The following is a 10,665-nucleotide window of genomic DNA, read 5'->3' on the forward strand; positions in this document are numbered from 1 at the left end:
AGGACAGATCAGTAGAAATTATCCGATCTGAGTAAGAGTAGAAATGAATCCAATCTGAATAATAGGGGAAGAAATAGAAATAATAAACAAAGTTCTGTATTGGAACAATATCAAAAGGTCTCTTGCTGGAGTTCTGGAAGGAGAGGAAAAAGAAAAAGGTCCCCCCCCCAAAAATATTTAAATAATGGCTAAAAATGCCCCAAATTTGGTGAAAGACATAAATTTACAGATCCAAGAACCTCAATGAACCACATGGGATAAATTTAAAGAAAACCACATCCAAACATATAATTAAAATGCTGAAAGTTTTCCCCCGTTCTGCTTTCCTCGTCCTTCATTGGTTTGTCTCCTGAGAGCACCTCACAGAAAACCTCCATCTATAAACCTCAGTCTCAGAGCCTGTTTCCTGGGGAACCCCACCTGTGATATAGTAAAATTAAGTTTACCTCTAGAGAGGGAGAGGAGAAAATGGAATTTGGAGCATGAATAGGAAAAAGTTCATAGGCTTAATCTCGGAATCAGTTATTTTATTTTTTCTATGTTTGAAATATTTTATAATTTCTAAAAATATTTGCATGTCTCCAGAGAAATTGTGATAAATATCATGGTAATTTAAGCCAAATATTTCTGCCAGTTATGTAGTAACTTACAGAAAATTCATAGTATGTAACGTAAGTAATAATCTGGCCCAAGGGGGGAAAAAAAACCTTTAAATATTAAGATGTCAAGTAAAATAGCCTACATGTACTTAGCTACTTTTTTTCTGGAAGTCCCTTGTAAAAAGTATTTTTACTATCTAGAGAGAAAAACAATTCTGCAATAAAAACAAATACTCTATTTTCACCAGACCAAAATGATAAAGATTTTCCTAACAGAGTTTCTTTTCATTAGGTTCTTAATAGCAATTTGAAAGAATAATAGTATCAAAAAGAAGTTCAGGCAGCTGCAGACACCTCAGGTCCCTGCCGTTGCACACGCTTCATGCCACACCCAGAGTCCAGCCTGTCCATCCTTCACCATGCTGGTCAAAAAAGGCACCAAGGACCTCATATACCTGCTCTGTGGGTTTAGTTTCATCTTCAGGCTCCCCAGGCTTGCATTCCTTGTCAGTGGACTTAGCTCTTGTTTGAATCTGAGACCAAGAACAACTTGAAGTAAGAAAATGACCATTCCAGCTTCCATACGGAGTATAAATTCTGATTGCAGCTGGTGCCCTTGGGATGCTGGTGGGTTTCCTGGGCTGCTGGGCTGCAGGGCAAGAGCCCCAGTGCATGCAGGGATTGCTCTCTGGCCTCCTCTTGGTGATATTCGCCACTGAAACTGTGGCAGGCGGCTGGGATAGTCCCATGAAGATGAGGTGATTCAGTCCAGGAGTTTTACAAGGACAAGCTGAAAGTCAAGGACAAGCCCCAGCAGGATGCTAACAGCCATCCCCTCTGCACTGGACCACTGTGGTGTGGCAGGAGGAGTACAAAAACTTATCTCAGGCATCCACCCTCTGAAAGGATTTCCTCCCAAGCATCCCAGTGAAGCCTTGCTCTGAGGCCATCAAAGAGGTCTCTGACAGCAAATCCCACATCCTCGGCGCGTGGGCATCAGGACTGCTGTGGTGATAATATCTGGCACAGTCTTCGGTATGAGCCTGTGCTGTGCTATCCACAGGAGCACAGAGAAGATCTACAGTCAGTGTGTGCCCCTGAGCGTGGATGATTATTTTCTTGGGGTTTTTTTTTTGGAAGGGGGAGCACTAACTTAAAGATTCATTCTGCATTTTCAAAGGGAAAAAGTTATCCTGTGTTTCTCTTTTTATTTTTGTTTGTTTGTTTTGTTTTTCTTTTTAATGCTTTATTCAATATTGGTATTCGTAGTTGCCTTGGTTTGTATTTCTTTTTTGGTTGTTTTTAATTGCTAGGTTAAGCAGAAGTCCTGCGATGAAAGGTACTAATTTGCTAGATTCTAGACAAAAGACAGTGTACATAAAGAGAATTTTTTTGAATTTACATAGATTTTTAAATGTCTATCACATTTAATCAGGTTAAAACTTACACTGGAGACAATTTCATACGTAATAAGAGATGACAATAAAAAATGTCTATTGCATTTTTCATATATTATGTCATTTTATCAGTAAAATGTCTGTAGTTATGAATCCCCTCCTGCCACCAATGAAAATGAGCCATAATTTCCTATCTCTCACTACTTTACCTATTAGCCCTCAAATCCATTCAAATTCTAAAAAGGTAAGTCACAAAACTGGTAGGGAAAACTGCTATTGTATAACTTGACAGAATCGAAGAAGCCGCTGGCCATGTGATCCATCAGGAGGACAAAGTCACCCTGCACTCCCTCACCAGGACGCGGGAAAGAGCCTGCTTGGTGAGAAATCTCTTTTTCTCTTTCTAATGTGTGCAGGTGCGCACACACACGGAGGCACATGGCTTCAAGTTCACAAGCCCGCAGTGGAGCAGGTATGGAGAAGGGAGATGATCTCTAAAAAGCTCTATATAAAAGTTCCCCAGTACCAAAAAACAAAACTTCCCACAACGACTGAGCTTCCAGGAGTGCAGCTGTATGGAGCGAAGGACAGAGTAAGCAAGATTCTGTGTTTGCAGACTAGATTAAACCTCAAAAAGAAGAGACCCCAAAAAGAAAAAAAAATCTCCTCAGAGTAAAACTTTTTGTTTAGTTCTTATTTTTAATGCTTTCCCACAGAAAACAGAATATGAAACCAAGGAGCCCAATCTTATCTCAGAGGGAGAGCATTAAAGGGCATAAGAATGAGAACATAAGAGTTAGTCAATGGACAAAAGACTGAAGAGCTTTGGTGATTTTTTTTCTCCAGAGGACGGTTTACACTACAGGAGCCTGAGGTAAAGGGTAAGATGTCGTGGATAAAGGCTAAGATAAGATAAGAAAGGTTTGGGCTGAAAAAAAGATACAGCTGTGCAGGAGCAGCCGCAGGCCGGTTCCAGGGTTGCCAGCGGCTTCTTGGGATGGATGTGATTTCAGTGCCTGTCCAGGGCTTCTCAGTCCGTGTCTGAGAAACAAGGTGAGGTCACCAGATGAGATTCAGATTATCCCAGGAAGCCAGACAATGTGGGTCTGCCAGCACTGGGTAAGTGACCACGATGTCAAGTGGACTCTCCAGACCTGAATGTCTTACTAAGAAAACAAATTCCAGGGACGCCTGGGTGGCTCAGTGGGTTAAGCCTCTGTCTTCGGCTCAGGTCATGATCTCAGGGTCCTGGGATCAAGCCCCACTCTGCTCAGCAGGGAGCCTGCTTCCCCCTCTCTCTCTGCCTCTCTGCCTACTTGTGATCTCTCTCTGTCAAATAAATAAATAAAATCTTAAAAAAAAAAAAAAAAGGAAGAAGAAGAAGAAGAAAGAAAACAAATTCCAGAACACCTGGGTGGCTCAGTCAAGTAAGCGGCTGCCTTCAGCTCAGGTCATGATCCCAGGACCCTGGGATCGAGTCCTGCATCAGGCTCCCTGCTCAGCGGGGAGCCTGCTTCTCCCTCTCCTTCCAGCTCATGCTCTCTCCCTCTCTCTCTCTCACTATCTCTGTCTCTCCCTCAAATAAATAAAATCTTAAATAAATAAATAAATAAATAAAAACAAATTCCAAGTCCCTCACTTTCAAGGGGTTTCTTACCCTCTATAGGAAAAAGACATCTATCCAGGTAACAGATGATTTTTAAAAACCTACATTGACGTCTCCCATTAACTACTGTTGCGTAACACAGAGGAGATAAGTGGTAGAGGGAAGCAAAAGAAAGCAAGGTTGGAGTAAGGGGGACTCAGTTGATGACCACAGAAAGGGAAAGAACAATGGGTAACCATTTCGCAGAAGAGGTAAGTTTCACACATGTATAAGGGGTAGGCGTAATGGTTCCAGGGAGAAGAATACACGGAAGATGTCACAGAAAAAACGACAGCCACCTTCTAGATAGAGTTCCAAAACAGAAATGAGAAGAGTGTGCTTGAGATTCGCCTGCAGCGTTTACTAAGATGTGTTCAAAACAAAACCAAATGCAATCAGAATGGGCGGCAGTTAGAGATTTAGCACGTGTAGTCCGTTTTCATTTGGTGAATGAAGGAGAGAACAGAATAGAGGTATGATTACAACTTCAGGTGGGACTGAGAGTGGGTCAAAACTGTCAAGAACTACAGAGTCTGAGCTTTACCATTCTTGCACGCTGACAAGTGAGCCCACAGGAGCCATGAGATCCTGCATCAGACAAAGGTCCTACTTGTCCACGGCACAACCAGCCACCTGAGCACCATTTCAGTTTGGGTTACCCCTACTCTCCAAATGCCAGGGTTGATAGAGAAGGGCCTCAGTAGATCCCACTGAGGGATATGGTAGCTTTGCTTCACAGCTGAGGAATACTGAACTCATGAAACCCAAATCTTTTCTAATGGGCAATAAGCAAGCCTGTCTGACCTTTGCACCAGAGGACAATAGTATTTTTTTTTAAGATTTTATTTATTTATTTAAGAGAGAGTTAGAGAGCATGAGCAGGGGGAGGGGCAGAGAGAGAGGGAGAAGCAGACTTCCCGCTGAGCAGGCAGCCCGACTCAGGGCTCAATCCTAGAGACCTGGGATCAGCCCCTGAGCCAAAGGTAGATGCTTAACCCACCAAGCTACCCAGGCGCCCTGGAAGATAGGATTTTATTATACTGGACAGTAAGCAAATCTGCATCCTTGGAAAGATCAACTAGAACAAAAAGGCAGTTAGTCTTTCTGCTCACAAGTCATTATAAAATGCAAGAGACCTATGGAGAGTGGTCTCTGTACAGTGGAGGCTGGGCAGACCCTCAGAATGAGTGGATGGGAGGCCAAGGTTTCAGAAATGAAGGAATACAACAGAGCAGAAAATACAGTAAGGGAGGGGTAAAGAACAGAGCTTCTTTGCAGAAGAATCAGCAAAATGTACTATGATCTGAGGGGCTGAATGTTCAGGAAAAGGGTCAAAAGGAAAGAAGTAGGAGAGAGAGGATCAAATAAAAACTACTCTGTGTTAGTTAGCTATTGCTGCATAATAAAGTACCCCAAAGCTTAGCGGCTCCCAATAATAAACACCTATTATCTCACACAGTTTCACGGGTCAGGAATCTGGGGGCAGCTTAGCTATGTGGTTCTGGCTCAGCTTTAGTCATGAGTTGCAGTCTAGATGTTGACAAAGTCTACGGTCAGCTGAAGGCTTGAGTGGGGCAGGCAGACCTGTTTCCACGCTGATAATTCATTCACATACCTGCCAAGTTAGCTCTGGCTGTGCTCAGGAAGCCTCAGTACCTCCCCATGTAGATACCTCCATAAGGAGAACATTGCCATAACATGCAAGCTGGCCTCCCCAAGGGTGAGTGATCTGAGAGACAGCAAGGGAGAAGTCACAATCCCTTTTATGACAGTCTCAAAGACACAACTATGTCACTCTTGACATATTCTATTCATTAGAAGCAAGTCACTCAAGAGGAAGAGAATTGAGCTCCACATCATATAGGATAGAATATCAAAGACTTGGAAGACCTGGGTGGCTCAGTGGGTTAAAGCCTCTGCCTTCAGCTCAGGTCATGATCCCAGGGTCCTAGGATCGAGACCCGCGTCGGGCTCTCTGCTCAGTGGGGAGCCTGCTTCCCCCTCTCTTTCTGCCTGCCTCTCTGCCTACTTGTGATCTCTGTCAGGTAAGTAAATAAAATCTTTAAAAAAAAAAAAAAAAAAGAGAGAGAGAGAGAATATCAAAGACTTAAGGCACCTGGCTGGCTCAGCGGAAGGAGCGAGCAAATCTTCATCTCAGGGTTGTGAGTTTCAAGCCCCACGTTGGGTGTAGAGATTACTTTAAAAAGTAAAATCTTTTTTTTTTTTAAGACTTTATTTATTTGAACGACAGAAATCTCAAGTAGGCAGAGAGGCAGGCAGAGAGAGAGGAGGAAGCAGGCTCCCTGCTGAGCAGAGGGCCCAACACAGGGCTCGATCCCAGGACCCTGAGATCATGACCCGAGCCGAAGGCAGACGCCTTAACCCACTGAACCACCCAGGTGTCCCAAAAAAGTAAAATCTTTTAAAAGAAAAGAATATCAAAGACTTTATGGATATATTAAAAACCCCCCACCCACTCCAAGTTCATGTACTTGACACAATGAAGGAGCATGCCATTAGCAAAAAATGATGTCACCACTAGTAAGACTAGTTGAAGCAAGAGACAGGTCCTAGAATGGGGTGTGGGGAGGTGAGCTGCTTTGGGCGTGTTTAAGATAATATTCCCAAGAAGCAAAATTTCTAATTTGTTTCTTGGTTAAAATTTATATTTTCTTTCTTATCTCCTTTCCCTATCACTAATATCTAGTTCTTTGTATACAGATAATCACAGAAATTTTTGGTCTTATTTTGATTCAACTCTGATGCAAGCTGATGTTCCCATAGCAATTTCTAAAAAGCAAGCACTGCTGTCCAGGCAGAGGGGAAAAAATTGATCCAGAAGCTGAGGAGAAAATTGTGTTGATCTCTAACAGAGATTTATTATACTGAGGTTACAATCAGTCCCTTTCAGAGTCACAGGGTTCCTGTGGCCCAGTTGAAGAGCTAAAACCCTCTAATCTATGGCGGAACTCAATTTTCTCCATGGATTTATCACTTCCTAACATTTTGGCTTATTGTTTAATCATGCCATGATGATTAGACCTGCAGTTATGCTGACTACTCTGCCAGTGTATAAGATGAGCGAGATTATAGTAAAAAATACCAGGTGGGCCTCTATCATAATACTCCAGATACGAAAAAATAAAGGCCTGAATGCACACAGTCATATGGAGAATTAAAAAAAAGAGGGGGAGGTTCCAAGACAGAGTTCTGAGACATGATACTCTGAGCCTGGTGATGACTCAAAGGTAGGAGATGAGGAAAAAGAAAAGTAGAGGAAAACTCAGATATGTCTGGTGAGTCCTGGATTGCCCAGAACTTTGGTGGTTTTCACAGTGAAAGTCTTGTGTCCTGGGAAATCCTTCAGTCCCAGGCACACTGGCACATTTGAATGCCCTGTGGTAGGAATACCATTAACATAAATACAGAATACAGGAGAAGGAACACAGTGGAAAATAAATTCTGTATGGACACATTGCATTTAAGACAACTACAGACACTATAAGAAAAAACAAATTTGCTTGGTGAGAGGCTGGGGCTAGGTATGGAGAACTGTTGGGCATCCAATGAGAACTGACATCATGGGGGGAGAGGACAAGAATCTCACTGGAGGCTTTGTAGAGTTAAAGAAAAAGGGGGTTGAGAAGAGGACTTGGGTTTGGGAAAAAAACGTGAGGAATAAGCATGCTTTCAGAGGATGAAACTCCCAACTCATCAAAAAACTGAGAGGAAAGTGGGAAAAATGAGAGTGTGATTATCCCAGAAACCAAGGAAAGAGGGGATTTTTTTCTTCTTTTGGAAGATCCCAAAAAAGCACAAAAATGTCAAATGCTGCAGAGAAGAGTCTATGGGACCTGGAAATTAGTTCTATTTCTTGTGCTGACAGGAAGGGAGACAGATATTAGAAGCCAGCGCTAAGACAGTAAGGAGAACGCCAGGCCCAGAGAGTGCCAAGAGAGGTCACAGAGGACAGATCTATGGCCATATACCCATCAGGGCCCCTGAGAGCCCAGAGAGCCAAAGCATGCACCTTTGCTTCCATCTCACTCTCCATTCCCAGGCCCTGAGAAACTACCCGCTTTCCTTACAGCTTTATTTTAAAAACAACTCAAATTTCTTTTCTTTTCTTTTTTTTTTTTAACAACTCCTATTTCTTAAAAACACCTTATATGACTTGTGTCACTTAGGCCTACAGCAACCCAATCAGAGACTTACTATGAATATACTTCATTTTGCTCATCTTCAAGTTCTCTCCATTAAAAAAAAAAATCTGTGATGGCAAAAACTGAATAGTTTTCTATAATATACCATACTCTGAGAACATTCCCCTCATCTGTGAGATTGTTCACTGTCCCTGAATCCTGAGTGTCTGTTGTCTGCTTTGGTTTCCAAGAATCAAATGGAACTGTTTTTCTTTAAAAAAAAAAAAAAAATTGTTAAGATACCTTTAAATTCTATTATTATTTTCCTTTTTTTTTTAAGATTTTATTTATAGACAGAGATCACAAGTAGGCAGAAGGGCAGGTAGAGAGATGGGGGAAGCAGGCTCCCTTTTGAGCAGAGAGCCCAATGTGGGGCTTAACCAAAGGCAGAGGCTTAACCCACTGAGCCACCCAGGTGCCCCTATTACGATTTTCTGAGGTACAATAACCCCACCTACCTTATGCTGGCTATCAGGTTAAGAAAGACTAGACTTCAATTCTTTCTATAAGAATATCTAAATAGGCACTCAAATACCGATTACCTCTGCAATATCATATTCACAACCTCTGTAATTGAAGAGTTTGTTCATTGTTTTTGTTGGTAACTTCTGTTTACCTACTAAATGATAAACTTCTGAATGTCTGAAACCAAGCAGCATACTCTTCGCATCCCCTGCAACACCTAGTACATTATTGGACAGCATGGCATTTCTTGATATTTAATGGTTGAGTAGTAACACTCAGATACAAAATAATGACCAGAATTTACTTGTACCCTCTCGGTGAGAGTCTTCATGATGCTCCCCAGCTGGAACACCAGGATTTAACCATGTTAGTCTGAGCTCTTCTCACCAAATCAACTCATTAAGTCATAGAATTAATTATACACTGGTGGAAAATGGAAGCACATGGAAACAAAAATGCACCAAATGTAGTGGTTTCCATAAAAGATCAAATGAGTAAGTGCCCATAAAATGAACTAGTATCATCTTGAAAACTTTGCTGGTAAAGATTAATAGAAATTTTATTTATTTATGCGGTCATACAGCCTTCTGTATACATTTTCTCTATGATATTGGTAGTAGAAATAATATCATATTCCCAACTCAACGAAAGCTAAAACTCTCAAAGATAGAACATATATAAGCAACTAATGAAACAGACTCCATTTTTCCCTCTCTGTATTACTCAAATTGAAAAAACTCCAGAGTTATCAATTCTTCTGTAAGACATGCAGGTCTAGACTTGTATAACTACAATTTCTGCTAACTGGCCACAGGCTAGTATTTTCACACCTTTTTTGTACTAAATGGTTAGAACTGATCACTCCAACAGAAGCTGTCACTGAGACATCTTCATTTACAAATCTTAATATATGTAGCAATAGGCTTGAATTTTTAGGATTTTTTCTCTTTGCTTCCAATTCAGTAAACTCTTGCAAATGTCATTCCATTTTTGCTTTTTGTGCCATTATGCACACATAAATTCCTATTAAGATTACTGAAAAATTTTTTATTCAATTTGTCACATATAATCAGTATGTTTCTAGTCTGGACAACTCTTTGGATAATTACCTGAATTTTTTGTTAAGTGGTTTAGATTGTTCACTTAACTCGATAAAAAGCAGTCTGCTGAAAATAAAAAGCTGAAAGGAAAAGAGAAAAAACAACTGAGGGCAGCGGGGAGGAGGGCGGGGGAGGGAGGGAGTAAAACACCAAGCTTTGCTAATAAATAGTTCTCAGAAATATCAGCTCCCAATTTACTACTTGTACACAATGGGCCAGTTGGAACTTGCATGGTGATCCAATTTGCCACAGCTCTTGTTTTTAGTCTTTGTGGAGAAGCTGTGTGAGCACAGTGGGGGCCGCTCCCCGGCATCCCCTGAGTCAATCAGTGGGCTTTTGTTTCCTGCTGGTCAAAAATATCAGGTGGCTTTGAGAGTCTAATTATCAATGAAAAATTAAATTCAATACAGAAATGTAGCCACAAGCACCCCTCTCCTCACCCTTCCTGCGCCCTCCCCACCCCAGGCACGTGATGGAGTATCACGTTATTCCTTAGGATTCCATAAAGATAGCAAGGAGAAAAGGCATGGGCCTGGAGAAGCAAGCAGAAGAATAAGAGATTTTTACTTACACGGCTTTCTCCTTTTTTGGTTGGAGGACTGTTCTAATTACCCTGGACATCCTGAAATTAGCAAGCGGTAGGGAGTTCCCTCTTAGAATTGCTAGGCCATATTTATCTCAACATTGCTTCATAAAATGTTCTGGCCTGAGTTTCCATCAGAAATGAAATAAACAGAGAAATGAAAGAACATCTCTATTATGGCCAGTAACCCCAATTTACCTGATAATGCAAATATGCTCTCTTCTGATGCAATAAAGGAGTTTGCTGTTGGTTAAGGCATATTCCTTCCTCTTCTGAATTTATTCCAGGCAGTTCGGGGAACATGAAATTGAAAAAGGCTATAACTGCAAGCCTGTAACACTTAATTCAGGCTTTCAAAGGTCAAGGCAGATATAGGTTCCTCGCTTCATTGTCTAAGTCAGCAAGGAATTCGAGCTCACCAAATCCAGGTATGGTACCGTATTAGTTTTGCTGCACATGTATTTTCTTTTAATCCTCCTATAAGGAAAGGAAAGGAAAGGAAAGGAAAGGAAAGGAAAGGAAAGGAAAGGAAAGGAAAGGAAAGGAAAGGAAAGGAAAGGGAAGGAAAGGAAGGGAAAGGAAAGGAAGAAAAAGAAAAGAAAAGAAAAGAAAAGAACTTTCTTGATAAGTGATCAGCTAAGGTTATAACGAGGGAAAATCCTACTAATACAAAA

General features: G+C 41.4%; 1 pseudogene; it reads left to right on the forward strand.

The window, feature by feature from the left end:
- Positions 1-1,018: 1,018 nt before the first annotated feature.
- Positions 1,019-1,756, forward strand: LOC116873448 (annotated as a pseudogene).
- The last annotated feature ends 8,909 nt before the right edge of the window (positions 1,757-10,665 follow it).

This window comes from Lontra canadensis, unplaced genomic scaffold, assembly GCF_010015895.1.
Source record: "Lontra canadensis isolate GAN:19392208 unplaced genomic scaffold, GSC_riverotter_1.0 scaffold33, whole genome shotgun sequence".
Lineage (NCBI taxonomy): Eukaryota > Metazoa > Chordata > Mammalia > Carnivora > Mustelidae > Lontra > Lontra canadensis.